Below are 21,772 nucleotides of genomic sequence, written 5' to 3'. Positions count from 1 at the left end.
CCCCCCTCATTCTTCTCTTCTGCAAACTAAATAATCCCAGTTTCCTTAGCCTCTCCTCATAAATCATGTGCTCCAGCCCCCTAATCATTTTTGTTGCCCCCTGCTGGACTCTTTCCAATTTTTCTACATCCTTCTTGTAGTGTGGGGCCCAAAACTGGACACAGTACTCCAGATGAGGCCTCACCAATGTTGAATAGAGGGGAATTATCACGTCCCTCGGTCTGCTGGCAATGCTCCTACTTATACAGCCCAAAATGCCATTAACCATCTTGGCAACAAGGGCACACTGTTGACTCTTATCCAGCTTCTCATCCACTGTAACCCCTATGTCCTTTTCTGCCTAACTGCTGCCTAACCACTCAGTCCTAGTCTGTATCAGTGAATGGGACTCTTCCATCCTTAGTGGAGGACTCTGCACTTGTCCTCATTAGATTTCTTTTGGCCCAATCCTCTAATTTGTCTAGGTCCCTCTGTATCCTATCCCTACCCTCCAGCATATCTACCACTCCTCCCAGTTTAGTGTCATTGGCAAACTTGCTGAGAGTGCAATCCATGCCGTCCTCCAGATCGTTAATGAAATATTGAACAAAACCAGCCCCAGGACCAACCCTTGGGACACTTCACTTGATACTGGCTGCCAACTAGACATGGAGCCATTGATCATTACCTGTGGGGCCTGATGATCTAGCTAGCTTTCTATCTACCATATAGTCCATCATCATCCCAGAGTGCCTTGCATTTTAAGGGGATGGACCACTGCTAAGGAGAGAGTTTTGGTTTTGATGGCCCATTTGAGCAGACTGCTACTGAAGGGCAAGAGGGGCCTCTTCTCAGCCACCAGGGACTCAGCAGAGGGCTGGGAGAAAACTTCAGACCTTCTAGGTGGTGGGCTGTTTGTGGGTTGTTATTTTGTTATGGTGTATTCTTCATGTTGAGAACTTTAGATCTGGAAGTAGTTTGTTGTGATTGAGAGGGTTTCCAATGGTGGGATGAAAGGCTGGCAGAGTAAGAAATCATTAAAATGAGACTCCTGTAGGATGGAATTTATGAGCTAGCTTCTGTGGCAGGCAGTATGGCTATAGGTGATGGTGGTATCAGAAATGTGGATAGCATGCGGCATTTGGGTGATTGTCTTGATGTTCCTCTCCATTTGGCCACAGTGGCAGTGTGGTTATAGGGAGAAAGACCCAATGACAATAGAAATGAAGAGGATTTTTTTTCTTGTTTTGAGAGGGTTGGCACTGTAAGGTGGGAGGCTATTCAATGTGAAATAGTGAGTGTGTGGTGGGTTGGAAAGGATGAGGTGTGTGGGGTAGAGGTTGTGTTGAGATGTCTTTTGGAACACCCAGATGTATCCCCTTGATGGCCACTGTCAAATGGCCAAGAGAATGGGACAATACTGAGACTAGGGAGGCTCATCCTGGGTGTGGGGGCTTGGAGTCCTCAATCCCTGTGGTAGCTGGCAGTGGGAGACCAGATGATAATAAATTTGTAAGGAGACGCTAAACCAGGAACAAAAGGTTTAATTTCTGTTCCTTTGGTTTCTCAGGAGGTCTAGTTGTCAAGAGATAAAGATCCTGGTCTTCCGTTCATGATGATTAAGGCTCAGTCAGTGAGAAATAAAACATCAGCTTTCTGTGATTTGTTAAAAGGTGAAACACCTGACTCTGCCAGGTGCTGACACCAACAAAAAAGCTGGGTTCCATTTTCTAGGGGTTTCCGTAAAGACTTAACTAACACCAGATGAGCTCACATCTAGAATCCTGGGAAACTATAGCAAGTCCCAAGGGCACCCTGATGAGCAGTACTTCCCCACTTCCAGGCATTTAGTCCAGGGGGTTAAAATAAAGAAAACTGTATTAAGAGAGTCACTGGGGGTTGGGGGATGATGGAATAAACTTGGGAAAACTAGCAATGAATAATTTGAGAAATTCTCTGAGGTAAGACTCCCTCCCACCAGGGGCCCATAACAATCAACTTCAGAGCTCCTGGTGGTTTTGTCTGGTTGGTGTGCCAGCCAGTTCCCTCCTTCCCAGCTCTCCACTCTGAGTTAGCTGTCCTGAACAGGAAAAGTTCAAGGATCCTGGCAGGCCCGAGCTTCTCAGAAGGCTCTACCACCTGGCCCTGCTGAGATGATTTCAGCTTTAACTGCTGGGTAGGGTGGCCTGCACCACAATCCTTAGGTAGGCTGCTGCTCTGTCTGTGCCTTCAGGTCAAGCTGCCCCAGCTCTGTCCCACCCCTGTGCTGTTCTGCTCCATCAATTGCCTCAAATTTGCCATTGCTGCAACCCGTCACGTCAGAGCTGTTGTCCGTCACCACAGCCATTTTGTACTGTCTGTCATATCGAAGCTGCCACTGCCAGTCTGCACCATCCACTGTTCTGCCACAGTCTCCGTTCAGCTCTCTAGAGAGGCACAAGGGGCACTGATGGATCCTTAACAGAATCCTCACCATCAGAGAGGCACTCCCTGCAGCTGTCCCTCCCCTGCTTTCTTCTGGCTCCCTCATCAAACTCTGCCTGACAACAGTCCAGTCAGGGTGGACCCAGGCGCATTTGATGTCCATGTCTTATCCTCATATTTCCTACCAAGGTCAATAGCATTTTGTTGCCCTCAAACTCAAAATTTAACAGTTTTTTTTTTTTTACCAAAATGCCCCCAATCTGTCACATAACTAAGATGCAAATAAGTCATACCTGTTCAGTCAGTTCCCCTTGCTCTCCAGCAGAAGGTGGCAGAGAATTCAGTCCCCAGTGGAGCCCCTGCCCATCTGCGGTTCTTAAGCTGCTCTGGGCTGCTCTTCTCCCATTTCAAAAATACGTTACAATAGCGAGCTCCCTCCTCTTTAAGGCTTCAGGCCACAAGGCTTGCACACTTATTACTCACACCTGTTAGATGCTGCTGCTGGGCCAGTTTTGGCACAGTAGCCGCCAGCTGGGTATTTGGTACATCATAAACCAATACAGGGATCAGCAGAGTGTAGGTCTCTCTCTCCCACAGCTGTGCAAAGGAGGGTTTGACTGGTTCCATATAACTGGGCCTGGGCCCATTAGGGCCCCACAGAGGGTCCCTTCTTACTTCTCACTTTTTCCCTTCACCATGGGGCCTTCGCCTTCTCTGTAACTTCTCTCTTCTCTTCACCTTGATTGATTTTATCCGCAGTCCTGAGCTCTGGCTATTAGTTTCACCTGGAATAGTGCTGAGCTTCACAGAGATATTATGATTTTTCACCTGATTTCTCTGAGTTTCACCGAGATATTAGTTCTTGTACCCACTGCCACAGTCATGCCAAACCTAGCAATTCATTTGTGCTTGGTGAGTGAATTCTTACAATTAACCATGATTCCCTCCATGAGTACTGACAAGCACAAAAGTGGTGGTCAAAAGCAGGCCTGTGTAAAAGATCAGAAAAATGTGAGTGGTCTACAAAGTTTCTTGAAATGTGTGAAATACAACCATGTTCCTGGTGAACAATCCACAGACATTTCAGCTATTCGCATTTCTGAGCCTTCCTTATCTCATGAGGACGTTGTTTTGGGTTTGTCAGGCTTCCTGGGTGCCGGAGTCCCTGATTCCAGCATAGAGCTTGGCATTGAATTGTTTGGTCCTGGAGTCTGATTCTGGGACAGAAAGTTGTCTGCTCATTGCTAGTACAAACGTTGTGGATTTGGACACTGAAAGTGGTTTGATTACTGAAAGCATGGGGCAGAATTTTGACTTGGACAAGGCAGATATGGTTACTAGGCCACAAGTGGGTTCTGTTCACTGGTTTTTTTGGTAGAAAACAGTGCCGTTGTTCATTTACAACAAGACTTTTCACCAAACAAATGCAAAGGAAGGCAATTATTAAAATTGTGATTCTTTGTCAAAACTCCTCATGAGTTATGCCAGAGATCTTGGTTGATATCCGAGTTGACTCCTTCCTTCTTGTTCTGTTCTGCTTGTTTTCTTTTCTAGCCAAATTCCTCATCTTCCTTTGTGAACCATAAAAATGGGTTCACTGACTGTTTCCAGTTTAGCGAGTGAGTATGCCAACGTGAATTTTCAAAGGAACACATGGAAACAGTCTCTTGCTGGATGGAACTTGCAGAACGGTTGGAAAAGGGTCTCACAATTGACAAAGCTATGCAAACCTGCTGTCGTTCTCAACAGGGAAGACCTAAAGAGGCCTCCTTGAAACTTAACAAGCACCTAACCTGAGGATTTAAACACTGAGAGTATTGAGAACAATATTGAACTCTTCGCCAGTTTTTGCAAGCATATTTTTGATGACTTAGAAACAAAGGTGCCCATTGATCGCCTTAGCTACATTCACAAAAGCTCTTTAGATGCGAGTTTCCCTAACATAAAAACAGCACTGCATATTTTTTGCTGTCTTCCTGTAACCGTGGCTGCTAATGAAAGACATTTCACCAAGCTAAAATTAATCAAGACCTATCTAAGAATGTCCATGGGGCAGTGTGAAGGGGCACATGCTCACTCAGAGAGGAGACTATCAAGCTTTTCTGGGCTCGTTCGCCACTACCAAGGTGCACCGGTAAGGCTTGCTTTGCTTGGAAGGCAGGGAGGTGGGGAGGAACGGGACTTTAAAGGGAAAACCCGCCACACAGGAAGGGGTGGTGAACAGGAAGAAGACTGCTGTACCTCAGAGACTGCTGACTACAGATTCAGATCAGCCAAGAGGAAGACAGTAGCAGTTTTCATATCCTCTGAAACTGCATAGACCAGTTATAAAGCAAGGTATCCCACCAAGAGGATGGCTAGACCCTAATTAAAGACACTATCACCTGGTAAGCCAATCCCAAAAGACTGCCTAAGAGACAGACCACCTTTGCCTTTCTTTTCTTTTACTTCAATTCCCCTCTCTCTCAATGGAAAGAGAGAAAAAAGGACCTTTCTTTGGTTCGTTTGGAGAACCCCTTGTGTTTTACGGACACAGGAAGGACATTATGAATAACTTGGATCGGGATCTGCTGGAGAAAGGTTAAGCGATGTGGGTGAAACTTCCCCTGGGGGAGGCAAGCTCCTTGTCCTGCTGCCTCCACCCACAGCCCTGCCCACTCTCCACCCCTGCTCTGCCCCAGGCCCCACCACTGACTTGCCACGCATCTCTTCACCCTCCCTGAGACTCCCCACTCCACTCACTTCCTTCCCCACCCACCTGCTGCTCGCCTCCTCACCCCCTCCCACTAGACCCTTTCCCCACCCGCCGTGAGACCCCCCCCCGACCTGCTGTGCAGCTGGCTCAACGCTCCCCTTCTCACCCTGCTGCTGCTCCCTCCCCCCCCGTCATGACACCCTCTCCCCTTTTCACCTTAAAGCACTAATAACATTCCCCAAGGGAACTGAACAGGAAACAGGTATAGCTCAATTGCCAGATAGATTCACCTCTGCATGGCAGGGAGTTCGGTGTACACTGTACAGAGAGACCTGAAGCCTAATCTCTCCTTTTGAAAAAGTGCTTATCATTGACAGCCTGCATGAAGGCAGTAGTTTAATCACCTTTCTTATACAGAATTTCCTGCCAGACTCATTTACTTAAACTGGATTTAAATAAAACGATGACTAGATCAAGAAATAAACTCACTGGCTATGTCAGCTCCTCCGTGAGCCAGGTTAGCAGTTACTTCTTCTGGGTACAGAGACTAAGGGCATGTCTTCACTGGCAACATTAAAGCATTGTAGTCATGGCAGAACGCTGGGAGAGAGCTCTAAAAAACTTACCTCCATGAGGGGAATAAATACGCTCCCAGCTCTGGTGCACTGTCTACACTGGCACTTTACAGCGCTGAAATTTGCGGCGCTCAGAGGGGTGTTTTTTCACACTCCCGAGAGAGAAAGTTGGAGCTCTGTAAAGTGCCAGTGTAGACAAGCCCTAACTGAAGGGTCCTCATTTGAAAACTATTTTTAACCCCAATAACACATTTTTCTACAATATAAAAGGGAGTTGAATGTGGCCAAAGGCTTCCTGGGCATTGGCAAATGTCTGTTAAATGGCTTCATTACCACTTTAATGGCTCTCTAACAGTTTCAGTGATCTCTGCTACTAGGGATCTGGGAGGGTTTTTCACTGTGTAAAGTTATTCTGGGATCCCCTCCGCTCACCTCCTCACCCCACTCACCCCCCTGTCTGCCACTGACTCTCCGCTCGCATTCTCTCTCTCTCTCACGCGCACACACACACACACAGCCCACGCTCCGTGGGGACTTCCAAGAGTGGAAAGGGATGAGGTGGAGGAGAGGAGGAAGATTCACCCCAGGGCGCAGCAGCAAGCCATGGGAGCCTCGAGGAAGGGTCAGAGCAGGGAGAGGAAGAGGAGGAGGAGGCGGGGAACATCACAGCCCAGGTGTCGGGTGGCTAGGATGGCTGTGCTGGGGGAAGCAATGCCTCCCCTTGCCTATTAAACCTGCTGCCCGTGGGTGTGACAGTTATTTCTATGGAGAACTTGGAAGCAAGGGAGATAGACTGAGAGGAGCTAATTAATGGGGGGGCTTTAGAGCAGGTGTTCTCAATCTTTTTCTTTCTGAGACCCTTCCCCCACCCTCAACAAGCTATAAAAACTCCATGGCCCAGCTGTGCCACAACAACTGTTTTTCTGCATATAAAAGCCTGGGCCAGTGTTAGGAGGTAGCAAGGAGAGTAATTGCCCAGGGTCCCATGCTATAGGAGGCACCACAAAGCTAAGTTGCTCAGGCTTCGGCTTCAGCCCCGGGTGGTGGGGCTCGGGTCCCCAGGCTGAAGTCCCACACGGCGGGGCTTTGGCTTTCTGGCCTGGGCCCTAGCGAGGCTAATGCCAGCCATGCTTAGTGGACCCCTTTAAACCTGCTCACGGCCCCCTCGATAGCCCTGGACCCCTGGTTGAGAACCACTGTTTTAGAGAAAGCTAGGAAGGCCCCTTTGTAAATGTATTATTTAGTAGTGATTGCACTGTTGGTGGTATTGGTTTGTTCAATTTGTTTTGTGGTGGGCGAAAGGGGATCCCAATTTGAGTCTTTGAACCATGCCTGGAACACCCTCAACATGGCACTGCCCTCTCCAAACCTGGATCTTATAGAGTTGTGTCCGTTAATATCTGAGTTCTGGGATGGGACTAAAATGGGACCGGTCATACTGAAAAGCTCGCCCTGCTGAACTACCAAATCACTTCATGAGTTGACTAAATTCATCACTACAGTGGCATTGGAAATATAGAGATTGATTGTTCTTGGCCATTTCAGTCTGCATGGAGATGATGAATCTTCAGAAGCAGCTCATGAGTGTATCCCAGGTAGCCATTTGCTCAACTCATATAGCTGGTCACACCTTGGATATGTTCTTTGGACTGGAGGTGGAGATTAGTAAATTGGACCTTAAACCTGGTGTCATGGGCCTACCATTACCACCTATAGTTCGGGCTCATCTCTCCTGTCGGGGTGAGAGACCTGTTTTGGTGGTCCGCCCTTAAAGCTTAAAGGAACAAGAAATGTTCCAGAGAGCTCTGAGAACAGGGCCAGGTTTACACCTTAAACACCCCTAGCCAGAGCATCTTCAGTGCCCTGCCCCTTCCTACAGCTGACTTTCGTGTTTTCAGTAAAAATGAATCTTTTAACCCATTTTAAACTTTTAGGCGCCTCTAGAATGTTGACGACTCTAGACTGCCACCCCCCGTAGGCACGTGTCTACTGTGCCTAATTGGAAATTTGGCCCTGTTTGAGAAATTGACAGACCACTCCCTTGAGGGTTGGTAGGTTATTATAATACTCTGTCCTATTGATAAGGTGTCCCCTAGCCATCCACTTCACTGGCTTTGTTCTTGTTGGTCACTTTAGTTTACTGATTTTCTGTGATAAATGAAACGAGAAGAAAGATGATTAGAGTGCCAATGGCAGAAGTCTCAAGCCAAGCCTGATTGTCTGCAGCATAGAGATTTTTTAAACTCTTATTCTGTGGCTGTGTGGGAAGCAAGGAAAAAGTTCTTTTCCTCTACTGTAGCATCTGCAAGATCTCAGAGAGCAGATTTGTTTTGTATGGTAGATAGTCTGGTAAATCCAGTCTGTCTCAGCTCACTAGTTTGTGTGAGTCCCTTCTGTTCTAAGGAAATGGTTTGCTATTTTGCAATCCAGATTGATCAGATCAGGGATGCCCTGTCCACTTCTGTGTTGACCAAACAAGGTCTTGAGGGAAGAAGGGACCTTTTGTCTTGGCTGGAGTTTCAGCCAGTGATGCTCCCTGAGGTGTTGGGAGAATTTTGTCCCACAACTTGTGCTTTGGAGCCATGTCCTCCTTGACTGCTGAAGGCCAGTGTAGAAGTCTTGAGTCCCTTTCTTGTGGAGATTGTCAATGCATCTCTTAGACAGAACAGGCTGCTTATTGCTTTGCAGGAAGCAATAGTGAGGCCTTTAGTATCAAACAGCCAGTATCACTTCTTCCCTTTTCAAGTCAAAGTATGGAACTGGTTGTGACGGTTAAACAACTCTCACAGTATCTAGCTGCTTCTGATCTCCTTTACCCTGGTTAAACTTTCAAAATGCTTTCCAAACAATAATGCCTTAAACCTCACACTATCTTGTGAAGGAATACACATAAGGAAATTGAGGCACAAAGAGATTAAGTGATTTGCCCAAGGTCACACAGTGAATTTGGGAACAAAACCAACTTCTCTTAACTTCCACTCCTGTGCTTTAACCATAAAATAATCTTTCCATCCCTAGTGATTTTCCTTCCTTTAATGGATAATGTAAGCTGCTGTTTATTTTATTATATTTATTTATTTATTAATTAAATGCATCCCTGGAAAAAATTGCAAACCCAAGTTTGAAGCAAACTGTCTTGTTTTCGTAATATAGTTATAGGAGATATTCATCCAGTTCTGGTCACCGTGGCCCAGCTACCCTTTCTTCCTTCAGTCCTGCTTAAATCATCTCTTCTTTGATCATCATCACAAGTGAATCAACAAAATCAATTCTTTTAAATAATAACGGTGACATTGCACCCCATAATGCTTTATGGAAATATGCTAATGAATGTATATATGACATAAATGGAATATGTTTTATGCTACATATGCCATGTAACATATCTCTGTAAAGGTTATGATCTACTGAATATATTCATTCTATTTGTATGCATGTATCATTTTTGTATTCGAAGTTATGAATATTGGCTGTGTACTTGTTTGATTTTAAGTAGCCTTAGTAAGGCATTTGGTCAGCTTCTTAAGAAATGAATTTGAAAGTTAAGTGCCCAATCAAGAAACACTTAATGGACAATGGAACCTTGGAAGACTCCAATCCACATAAGAAATCTACCTGGGGACATTCAAGGTAGCATGTGAACAATGGCTGCCACCTTTAAAGTTCTGAGTCATGCATGTACATGTGACTTGCCCATGTGACTCCCAAAACTCCATCTTGTAGCTATGTTTCTGCATAGGAGAGAGGAAGGTGTCTCCACCCACAAGAGAAAGTCTATTTAAGCCCATGATAGGCCCTCCATTTTGTCTTCAGCTGGCTCAAGAGATAGCCTCTCCACCCCCAAAAGATACCTGAAAGAAACTGGAACAAAGGACAGTAACCACTGGGGTGTGAGTGATTGATGGACCCAGACTAGAAGGAGGCTAGTCTGTAAAGGAAGCTTACTGGAACATCTCTGAGGGTGAGATTTAATCTGTAATCACTTTCTTACTGTATTAGGTTTAGACTTGCGTGTTTTATTTTTTTTTGCTTGGTAATTCACTTTGTTCTGTCTGTTATTACTTGGAACCACTTAAATCCTACTTTTTGTATTTAATAAAATCATTTTTACTATTAATTAACCCAGAGTATGTATTAATACTTGGGGATAGGTGGCAAACAGCTGTGCATATCTCTCTATCTCTATAGAGGGCTAACAATTTATGAATTTACCCTGTATAAGCTGGCAAGGTTTAGAGGGCAGGGTGGTTGAGCAGCTGCGGAGCTGAACAGGACTACTCTAGTGCCTCTCCCTCCGGGGGAGAGCACTGGTGCTCAATCAACTGGTCCTGTCCATGCTCTGGCACCGGCTCAACACCCTGTTCCCGCCCGCAGGGTTCCTGGCTAATCTCCAGAGGTTGGTTCTGGAGGTTTTTTGTCTGGGACTGCACTGAGTCTCTGCAGGGGTTCTCCATCTTTCCCTGGAGGAGGGAGGACAGGGCCGGACGTGCGTGCACATGCAGGTCCATGTCTTCCGTCTCTAGGCCCTGCAGAGACTCTTTTATAGTGCAGGTGGCTCGGCGTGGGGCATATTGGTGCACGCCTTCCTCCACCGCTTGCAAGGGCTCCAATATGACCAGCAGCTCCTTTATCTCCATCCGAGAGGTCTTCTGTGAGACCTCTCTGAGCTGCTGGTTTTCTACCAGGACCTCCTCTGGACCTGGAGGCTGATTTCAGCAACCAGGTCCATGGTGGTCACCAAGGGGGTAGATCTCCCCCCGGAGCCCCTGCTACACAATCCTCATCTTCGTGTGCAGGTGGCAGAGTCCCCCTTGGTGTGCCAGAGGTTGGTCCTGGCAGAAGTCACCAAGATCTGAGACCTCCTGGACTGTGACCTGCGAGGGGGAGGGGGTGGATGCCCTGGCGCTCGGTCAGCACATGGGGCTTTCCACCCTTAAAACCCCTCAGCACATTCTCCAGAGGTGGAGGCAGCCCTGCCCCCTGTGGCTCGGTTTTTCCTTGAGCGGGTTCTGCAAGAGGCTGTACCCCACCCGCCTCTCATTCCAGGCCCTCTGGATCTTTCCATTGGCCCCCTGCCCCATGAGCCTTCCTGGGCTCCCTTTCTTCGAACCCTGAGCCAGCTGTGCATCTTGCAGCTGGTTCATTTTTGAACCACGTCAAGAGACCATATGTATGCGCTCGTGCTGCAAATGTTTCATCTCTCCACCCTCGTGTCCCACCCAGATACTAAGTGGTGGGACCTTTTACCAGCAATAGAGGGCAGGGAACCCTGGTGGGCCAGCTTGTATTCCATCTTAGTCCCGCAGCCTGCTGGAGATATCAGCTGGGGGCTCCTACATGGAGCTGTGAGCACTGGCATGTACTTAGCATGGTTCATCTCTGTCCCTGAAGCCTGTCCCTTCTGTGGCATAAGGGAGAATCTGGCGTACACATACCTTCAGTGTGCCAGGCTGCAGTCCTTCTTCCAGCTCCTCCAGAACCTCTGCTTGAGGTTCTGTCTACACGTTTCCCCGCACTTGTTTATTCACACATTCCCAGTCCCAGGCCCCATGAAGTCGCAGGACGGCCTTGTCAACCTCCTCCTGGCCATGGCCAAGGTGGCCATTTGTAACACCAGGCAGAAGAGGTTGGCAGAAGGGGCACCTGTGGCTGTGGGGCTATCTTTCATCCCCTTATCTGTTCACGTATCCGGGCAGAGTTCCTCTGGGCAGCAGCCACTGGCTCTCTCGATGCCTTTGAGGAGCAATGGACGCTGTCTGGGGTTCTCTGCTCGGTGTCCCTTCCAGTTCCCCAGTTTTGGCCCTTGGACCTCCACACCTGTTCCTGTTTTTGCTTTTGTCGTCCTCTGAACTTGGATGGGTTCTGGGTTCAGGAGCTCCTCCCTAGGCTGGGGGAGGAGCTTTTAGCAGTAGGTGAGCTAGCACCTGCCCATGTGCCAGCGCTCAAAAGGACCCGACTCAAGCTTACTGAGGGTATGTCTACACTACGGGATTATTCCGAATTTATATAAACCGGTTTTGTAAAACAGATTGTATAAAGCCAAGTGCACGCGGCCACACTAAGCACATTAATTTGGCAGTGTGCGTCCATGTACCGAGGCTAGCGTCGATTTCTGGAGTGTTGCACTGTGGGTAGCTATCCCATAGCTATCCCATAGTTTCCGCAGTCTCCCCCGCCCATTGGAATTCTGGGTTGAGATCCCAATGCATGATGGGGCCAAAATAGTGTCATGGGTGATTCTGGGTAAATGTCGTCACTCAATCCTTCCTCCGTGAAAGCAATGGCAGACAATCATTTCACGCCCTTTTTCCCTGGATTGCCCTGGCAGATGCCATAGCATGGCAACCATGGAGCCTGTTTTGCCTTTTGCCACTGTCACCGTATGTGTACTGGATGCTGCTGACAGAGGCGGTACTGCAGTGCTACACAGCAACATTCATTTGCCTTTGCAAGGTAGCAGAGATGGTTACCATCCCTATTGCACTGTCTGCCATTGTAAATTGGCAATGAGATGACGGTTTTCAATCATTTTGTACCGTTTGCAATTGGAAATTGGCGATTATGGTTATCAAGCATTTTGTACCATCTGCTGCTGTCATGGGTGCTCCTGGCTGGCCTCGCTGAGGTCGGCCGGGGGCACATGGACAAAAATGGGAATGACTCCCTGGGTCATTCCCTTCTTTATGTTTTGTCTAAAAATAAAGTCAGTCTTGCCTAGAATATGGGGCAAGTCTACTAGACAGCCAGAGAGCACAGCCGCTCCAGGTCAGAGCCCCAGAGATCCCACAGAAATGATGAGCTGCATGCCATTCTAGGGGGTGCCCCTGCAACAACCCCACCCATTGCTTCCCTCCTCCCACACCCCTCCTGGGCTACCGTGGCAGAGTCCCCCCATTTGTGTGATGAAGTAATAAAGAATGCAGGAATAAGAAACACTGACTTTTTAGCGAGATAAAGTGAGGGGGAGGCAGCCTCCAGCTGCTATGATAGTCCAGGCAGGACATTAAAGAGTGTGGGGGAGAGGAACGCAGCCTCCTGCTGCTATGATAGTCCAGGGAGTACAGAATCTTTTCTTTAGACACGAAGGAGCTCAGGCTCCAGCTGCTATGATGATGACAGTTACCCAGCATTTTGTACCGTCTGCCAGGAATGACAGGGAGTCATTCCCATTTTTACCCAGGCACCCCTGGCCGACCTCACCGAGGCCAACCAGGAGCACTCACAGGATGATGACGAGGACGGCTATCAGTCATTTTGCACTGTACCGTCTACCACCGGGGAAAGGAGAGGAGAGGATTCTGCTGTTTAGCGCTACAGCACCCCGTCTACCAGTAGCATCCAGTAGACATACGGTGACATTGAAAAGTGGCAAGAAACGATTTTTTTCCCTTTTCTTTGAGGGGGGAAGGGGGGTAAATTGATGACATATTCCCTGAACTACTGGCGACAATGTTTTTGACCCTTCAGGCATTGGGAGCTAAGCCAAGAATGCAAATGCTTTTCGGAGACCGCAGGGACTGTGGGATAGCTGGAGTCCTCAGTCCCCCATCCCTTCCTCCATGAGCATCCATTTGATTCTTTGGCTTTCCATTATGCTTGTCACGCAGCACTGTGCTGAGTTCCTGCTCTGGCCTCTGTCTATCATAGCCTGGAGATTTTTTTCAAATGCTCTGTCATTTCGTCTTCTGGAACGGAGCTCTGATAGAAAAGATTTGTCTCCCCATACAGCGATCAGATCCAGTTCTCTTGAACAGTCCATGCTGGAGCTCTTTTTGGATTTGGGACTGCATCGCCACCCATGCTGATCAGCGCTCCACGCTGGCCAAACAGGAAATGAAATTCAAAAGTTCGTGGGGCTTTTCCTGTCTACCTGGCCAGTGCATCCAAGTTCAGATTGCTTTCCAGAGCGGGTCACAATGGTGCACTGTGGCCCGGAGGCCAATACCATTGATTTGCGACCACACTAACCCTAATCCGACATGGCAAAACCGATTTCAGCGCTACTCATCTCGTTGGGGAGGAGTACAGAAACCAGTTTAAAGAGCCCTTTATATCGATATTAAGGGCCTCGTTGTGTGGAGGGGTGCAGGGTTAAATCGGTTTAACGCTGCTAAATTCGGTTTAAACGCATAGTGTAGACCAGGCCTGAGTCTGAGCAGCATCCAGGCACTGGATCTGTGTCTGGCCATTCAGGCCCACTCCTGGGATACAGATGCCAGTGCTGGTACCCTTTGTGATGTGGGGCACACGCCCTAGCTGCCCTAGGTCCCAAGACCTCCAAGTCTCCCTAGTAGCTCATATATGCCCTCTCTGGAGCGCTACCCTTGGAGATACCTTGATTTACCTCTTTGTTGACTTTTTCACAGTTAAAGTAAATAACAGACACTTTGCACAGGCTCTTCTAAAACGCACACACTTTACTCATACACAAAGCACAAGATATATGGGGCTCTTGTGAGGGGGCATGGTCTCCCTCAGAGACAGACAGGGAGGAACCCCCACCCACCCCTTGGTGGGGAGAGCCAGGACACCTACACCTGCCCCTCTAGAAGCAGAGGGCGGGACAGGAAGTATGAAAGGTGGGACCTGTAGCTCAGTTGGGCTGCAGCTGCTGACTCTGAGAGAGACAGATGCCTTCCACCTGCTGCTACCCAAAGAGAGTGGACTTCAACTGTGCTGAGCACTCACCAAGATTGTCAGAGCTGCCAGCCAACCAGGATGCTGAGGAGCTGCTGGGATTAGGGTGACCAGATGTCCTGATTTTATAGGGACAGTAATGATATTCAGGGCTTTTTCTTATATAGGCGCCTGTTACACCCAACCTGATTTTTCACACTTGCTATCTGGTCACCCTACCTGGGATTACTGCTGGCAACATACCCTGGGGAGATGGAGGACAACCCCAAGACACAGGTACACAGTGAGGAGAATGTAGGAAGTAGTTCAGGGACACCAGCCATTAGTCCAGTTGTGTTATTGCTTGAATCCAGGTCAGCGTGGTTTGGTTGGATCCCCGCGGACCCAATGGCAGAACCCTCTGCAACCAGGGCTGTCCCTACCCATATGCAAAGTACGCAGCTGCATAGGGCACCAAGAAACTTGGGGTACCATATTCCCTGGTGCCCTACACAGCTGTGTGCTGCTCCAGCCCCTGCTCCACCTCTTCTCCATGGCCCCCACCCCTGCTCAGTCCTGCCTGTTCCCACCCTTGCTCAGACCTAGCCCCGCACCCACTCCCCTGAGGACCACAGCAGGGCCAGGCCTGCACTCACTGGCAGCGGGAAGTGCAGCAACCTGGACCCAGCTGCACCACTGGTGAGTGATCTGTTTCCCCTGCCCCCCAAGCTGGGCAATTCCCATTCCTACCCCCCACCCACAGAGGCCTTTCCCCCCCCCCACCACAGAGGGTTGGGGGGAGGGGCTGCATAGGGCCCCAGAATAACTAGGGATGGCCCTAGTCCCTGGGCTGGGACTCAGTGGAGTAGGGTTGGCCTGGGTCTTGCCACCCGCCTGCTGCCAACCCCACACCTGGGGTGGCTCCCTCCCCACCTTAGGTCAAAAGTTCTGTGTTAGTCTGATGACCTCGCTCTGGCAGACAGTTTGGGGCTCTGCCCTGCCTGAGGGCCCAAGCCCCAAACTGCTTGCTGCTGGCCTTGCTTATAGAGTCAGCACTTCTGAGATTGCTAATTCCTCAGTAACCCATCACTGAACAGGGGCCTGACAGTGAAGGGGTGTGGTCTCCTTCAGACACTAATGGGAATGGATGACATGCACTCCTACATGCCTGTATGCAATACCCTATCTCAGTTTCCTCACCCCTCCTGAGTCTTAGTATCCTCCTTCACAGCCTTCTCTTCTGGTTCTGCTCTGATCGCTCCTTGCTAGAGTCTTCCAGTTAACAGCAGATTGTAACACCTTTGTCTCTCCCCATCCTTTCCTTGGTGTTTTTCCATTTTTCAATCCTCTGTTTGTTACAGCAGATTGGAGTCATTATCAAATCAACAGTGCAATGACAACAACTGAGGATTTCCAATAGGTTTCTTCATTCAGTCTTATCAAAAATAGGTCTCCTGGTTTAAGTCCGGGTAAGTTTTGGGCTGCATTCTGCTGATTAAGGGAAGAAAGCTTGAGCCCTCTTAGATTTGGCATCTCTCAATCCACATTCTATAACTATGGCCTCTGTGGGTTGGCAAATCTGATCTGATGGCCCTCAAGCAGCTGAGCTGGGCCTACTCTTGTGACTGATGTGGGCACTGCCCTGTAGCTTAGTAGCACTAATATGGAATCTGTGTAATAGACTTCTCTTAGCAATTGGTACTGCTCTCTGCCAGTCCATTCTCTGCAGGTAGTGGGGGCTGGAAGCAATACGTTTGAAGTCATACTATATCCCAACAGCTTAGAATTCAGAGCTGGCCAGTGGTAGCTCACTGTCAGTGACTATTCCTTTTAGAACGCCAAAGGGAGAAACAGTGCCTTTAAACTTTTATTTGACCTGTTGACATGGATCTAGTAAGAATCAGAAAGTCTAGAAAAAATAGTCAATGACTGCCAGATAGGGATGGCTTTTTTCTTCAGAGTGCTCTTCTGCTGCTGCTAATTCTAGTGCTGTTCTATCAGCTAATGCTGTGGGTATGAGAGGTTCTTTGTGTTTACTTTTTCTGGTCATTCTGCTTGACTTGCCTGATTCCCTCTTGCATTTTAAGTTCTGCCCTATGCTGAGCCAGCAAATCAGCTGTCAGTTCACTCCCTGCATTTTGTGAGGCCTCTTGTATCTTTACTAAGTTGTCATCACGCAGCAACTGTGGGACTACAATATGATTGCCATGGGGTAATCAGATCTTCCTTTTTGGAGACTTTCCTTCTCATCACACAGAGGTTATGAGTTGATTGTACAAGTCCCTGGTAAGTAACTGAGCCACCCCTGTCTTATAAATTTGAATAAGTTTGCCATTTCAGGCTAGTAGGCCACTCAAAATGGCACCCAGGAGTGCTACTATATCACCCTAAGCCACTGGAGAATCAATGAGGCTACTGCCCTGGTGCATATTATGAGAGCACTCTTGCATGAAGAGGCACGTTGTCTAGGTCTTTGCTATATATTAATAGTATGGATGGAATGTGCTGTGCTACTTGCTCAAAACTGAGACCTTGCCAAAGTTTTCTGAACTTGCCAAATGTTCTCTCTGCAGTTGGGCCTCCTGGTCCTGGCCTCTGGAACAACTTGAGACAGGCTTCCGATCATTTCATTGTAACAGGAGGGGCACCACACCAAGAACATAACTCCTGGCATCTGTTGGAATGACATCTTCAGCTTCAGCCCATAGAGTTAATGAAAGTGACAAGGTAAGTTCCTCGGGGGGAAGAAAGCCTCTTGATAAACCAGCTATCCTCAGCATCCTGTTTAGTGGACAAAGAGAATAGCCTGAAACAATTATAATTTTCTAATGATAAACAATTTAGCAGCATAAATAGAATATATGGGCTCGCTTAAAGGTTTTCTTTATTTTCTCCATGATTCCCTTTTGACACCATTAGGGCTTTCTGTCTGCTCATTTTGAATTCTTTAGTTTCAAAAGAAACTATTTGGAAGCTTAGGTTCTAATGCAGGACAATGATTATCCAACAAACAATAAACTTAACCAACTACCCAAGGAGTTTGTGTTTTATAGCTTTCAAAGAGACTGATGCTAGCTTGCCTTTTGTCTTTCCACTAATGCCTCTCTCTATTTTGTACTCTGGACACAATGTCTCTGAACTTTTTTTTCTCCTTCAATAGAACTTTAAGCCCCTCTACCACCTGATTCACTGCATACAAAAGATGATTTAATATCTTCTAAATGACTCCATAAAAAACAAGCCTACCAGATGGCTGACTTAGTTGCCCTGGGGGATGCTTTCTGCCTTTCCTGCAGAGGCTTTTGAATGGAGGTTTGAAAGAGAGAACCAGTGAACATGTTAATCTTCTTTTAGTGGGGTGCTGTGATCTAACCTCAAGCAGAAGTACAAGAGAAGGGAAATTTAGTTCATGGCTCAACAAGAGAACAAATGGAGAAGCACAGGAATACTGCTTTAAGTGTGCTAGAAAAAAAACATAACTGATCTTGGGCATCTCTTCAGAAGTGTTGGGCAACAATGTTTAGATTATGTCAGTCACTTGCCATCCTGTGCCTCAGTATACCTTAGACTATGACATAACTATTAATCCAGGCAAGGGGTAAGATTTGAGATCATTATTGTTTACCAGAGACTCCTTGCTACTCCTTTACTCTCAACTGCAAACAAAGGATGTTATCTGAACATTTTTGTAATTTTTCAGTGAGCCATAGGAAATAGCTATTCTGGTGTGTGTGGGGGGTTCCTTCTCATGGGGAAACCTGGAAGAAGTTACCTAACCTAAGAAACCCATCTAAAAGGGTGAATTTCTCCAAGACCAATTGTTTGTGCATCTTGGTTATTTTCTGAGTGTGACTCATTCACATAACAAATATTGTAATTGATCATGGATTGTATGTGAACAGATCAATTTTCTCAGATTCCTTTGTTGTTGAGAATTATTTGTAGGGCTCTACCAAATTCACAACTATGGCCACGTCCAGACTAGGAATTAAAATCGATTTTAGATACGCAACTTCAGCTACGGGAATAACGTAGCTGAAGTTGAATTTCTAAAATCGAGGTACTCACCCGTCCAGACGGCGCAGCATCGATGTCCGCGGCTCTCCGTGTCGATTCCGGAACTCCGTTCGGGTTGATGGAGTTCCGGAATCGATGTAAGCGCGCTCGGGGATCGATACATCGCGTCCAGACTAGACGCGATATATCGATCCCCGAGCAATCGATTTTAACCCGCCGATGCCGCGGGTTAGTCTGGACGTGGGCTATGAAAAATGCCTCACGGCCCATGAAATCTGGTCTTTTGTGCTCTTACCCTATACCAGGGGTTCTCAAACTTCATTGCACTGCGACCCCCCTTCTGGCAACAAAGATTACTACATGAACCCAAGGCGGAGGAATGAAACCTGAGCCTGCCCAAGCCTCACCACCCCAGCTGGGCAGGGCAAAGTCCAAGCCCAAGCCCCCCACCCCAGGTGGGCAGGCCCAAGCACAAGGGCTTCAGCCCCAGGTAGTGGGGCTCAGGCTTTGGCCCTAGGCCCCAGCAAGTCTAAGCCAGCCCTTGTGACCCCATTAAGGTGGGGTCCTGACCCACAGTTTGAGAACCATTGCCCTATACTATACAGATTTCATGTGGGAGACCAGCGTTTCTCAACTTGGGGGTCCTGACCCCAAAGGGACTTGTGGGAGGGGCAGAAAGTTGCAAGATTTTAGGGGGGTTGTGGCATTGTCACCCTATTTCAGCTCTGCCTTCAGAGCTGGGCAGCCAAAGAGTGGCAGCTGTTGGCCAGGCACCCAGCTCTGAAGGCGACACCCCCTCAGCAGTCATGCAGAAATAAGGGTGACTATACCATGCCATGCCATACTTACTGCACTGCTGCTGCCAGCAGTTTTCAGAGCTGGGCTCCTGGCCAGCAGCCGCCACTCTCCAGCTGCCCAGCTCTGAAGGCAGCACCACCACCAGCAGCAATGCTGAAGTAAGGGGAGCAGCACTGCAACTCCCCTGTAACAGGGCATTGCTGGGCCCACAAACCAGCCAGAGACCTCTGTGTTGGTGCAATAACCCATGCTCTTTATTTACAGTATACTTTCCCACCACCTTCTAGCTACGAACAGCCTCTGGGACTGCTAGCTCCTGGAGCCAGCCAAGATGCACTCCCTCTAATTCTCTGGTTCCTCCCTGTCCTCCTCCCCCCAGCTTCTTTCCTGCCAGCCTTTATGTAGCCCCTTGCTAACTAGGCCAGCAGCTGTTCCCTGTTTATCAATCAGGCCTGGGCTAACTCAGCCAGCTCCAATTCCCCTTTCTTGATCGGAGCTGACATGACAGTGGCCTGGCTCAGATTTCCTTAGCCAATACCCTGTCACACACCCCTACAATAACCTTCTGACCATCGCACAACTCCTTTTTGGGTCAGGATCCCAAATATTACAACACTGTGAAATTTCAGATTTAAATAGCTGAAATCCTGAAATTAACAATTTTTAAAATCCTTTGACTGAAATTGACCAAAATGGACTATGAATTTGGTAGGGCCCTAAATATTTTACTAAGTAATTTCAGAGACTAATTCTTAATCTTAGCTAATTTGCAAGCAGCTCATTGGAAGTATTTGATATTAAAGCTGTTTCATGGTAGATCACATGATACACAGTTAGGGAACAGAAAATTTAATTCTTGGAATTTGTTTTCTGGTGCATGTACATTTGGTTATAAATACAGTTTTTCTCTTCAAATATTCACATGAAAAGATCACTCTTGGTAACTATTCCTACCAGAAAATGCATTTACTAGGACATTTGTGGAAAGCAAACACAAAAGGGGCAGGAACATAGTTGAAGCATATCCATTAAAATATTCAGATGAACACCTACAAAAATGGTGTTTATAGAATTCACATAGCTCTGTTCTGAAGCAATATGATGAAGTCGGGAAACTTCAGCTTCACAAGGTAGAAGCCGCTAGATGTTGACTAGATGCAAAGCATGGGTAAATGGCAACAAGAAACTCAATTGTTACTCACCCTTAAACAAAGGTGTTCCAATGTCATTTCATTTCTTTGCTTAACAAATGATACTTAGCAAAGAGTCAAGTTCAAAAACCAGCTAACAAACATAAGGAGTAGGGCATATTATTAGAGCAAAGAAAATCCCATTATTAGGAACAGATGAGAGTAGGATTTGCTATATTGCATTAAACCAGGTGTTCTCAAACTGGGGGTCAGGACCCCTCAGGGGGTCACGAAGTTATTACAGAGAGGATCATGAGCTGTCAGGCTCCACCCTAAACCCCACTTTGCCTCCAGCATTTATAATGGTGTTAAATATATTTTTATGTATGGGGGCGGGTCACACTCAGAGGCTTGCTATGTGAAAGGGGTCAACAGTACAAAAGTTTGAGAACCACTGCATTAAACCAATATGGCATTGTTAGGAGTTGGGGAGAAACCTTGTTACGGGTTAATTTAAATCCCCAATGCGATTGATTGAAGGGTGAGTTCCCATCTATTAACATAACTAAGCATAAGCCCCCAGTTAAGACAAAAGATGTGTGTGAAACCAAGGAGCTTCGGGCTCAGTATTGTTTTGGGTAGGGGCTGTGTGTTGGTGTGTGAGGGAACACACACAAACTGAGAACAGATAAGAACAGAGAGAAGGAGGCAGAGGCAAAACAAAAACTCCAAGCAGGAGTCTGTAAGGCCAGGGTGACGCTAGAGAAGGTTAAAGGGTTTTGGGTCTGTTGACTAAAAAGGCTTGGGGCTAAAAACTGCAATGCATCTCCTTGTTCTTGGTTGTCTCTGAATGCAGAGACACAAGACTGTATGTATCTTTGTAAATAAACAGAAGTGTTACTAAAGAAACACCTGTCAATTTTGACTCTCAACTGGAACGTCCACAGGGCCCCAAAATCTGACTAGCTCCTCAGGTTGAAAAGGGGCAACGGTATCCTTAGCTGTGGCCAATACGGGATGCATCAGAGGAAGAAAAACATTTTCAGCATGAGTCTTGTGATTAGCTTTCACCCTGAAGTATGAGATCTGATCCTCTTATCTTAGCATGCATTACTGCGATAGCTGCTTAGTAACAAGTAAAGATTTCAACTTAACAACGGATCGTTCATCCTTTGTGCTGTGTCAGGCAAAGAACAAGCTTTTATATAAAACATTATTTCTCTATAGACCTTCATCTAACAGCATGATTGCTGTTGATGCCACTATGCATATTAAATAGCAACCTGTTATCATAAAAGAGAAGTCATTATTACATAAAACTGATAGGAGAGAAGATCATTTTTTTCTAGTATAAAAGAGTCAATTCAAATGGAAAAAAAAACTATAAATGATATAGAAATCAGTGATGAAAAACAAATAATGGTTGGATCCATTTTCTGAGCTATTGTAGCTTTCATTTTGCAGGCCTTCTCTATTCTATTCTCCCCACTTCCCTGGGAAGTTCATGAACCAGCCAGAAGAGGTACAGATCTCCCGTG

The 21,772-nt window shown here is 47.2% G+C and overlaps 1 long non-coding RNA gene across 1 annotated transcript in view; it reads left to right on the top strand.

Moving 5' to 3' along the window:
• Positions 1–21,772, top strand: part of LOC127051662 (uncharacterized) — a 131,109-nt gene that overhangs the window by 62,865 nt on the left and 46,472 nt on the right. The window contains exon 2 of the long non-coding RNA XR_007774570.1: positions 16,863–17,016. This is a non-coding gene — a long non-coding RNA (uncharacterized LOC127051662). The remainder of the gene's footprint in view (positions 1–16,862; positions 17,017–21,772) is intronic.

Source organism: Gopherus flavomarginatus, chromosome 5 (assembly GCF_025201925.1).
Source record: "Gopherus flavomarginatus isolate rGopFla2 chromosome 5, rGopFla2.mat.asm, whole genome shotgun sequence".
Classification (NCBI taxonomy): Eukaryota; Metazoa; Chordata; order Testudines; family Testudinidae; genus Gopherus; species Gopherus flavomarginatus.
This window is presented reverse-complemented; position numbering and strand designations above follow the sequence as displayed.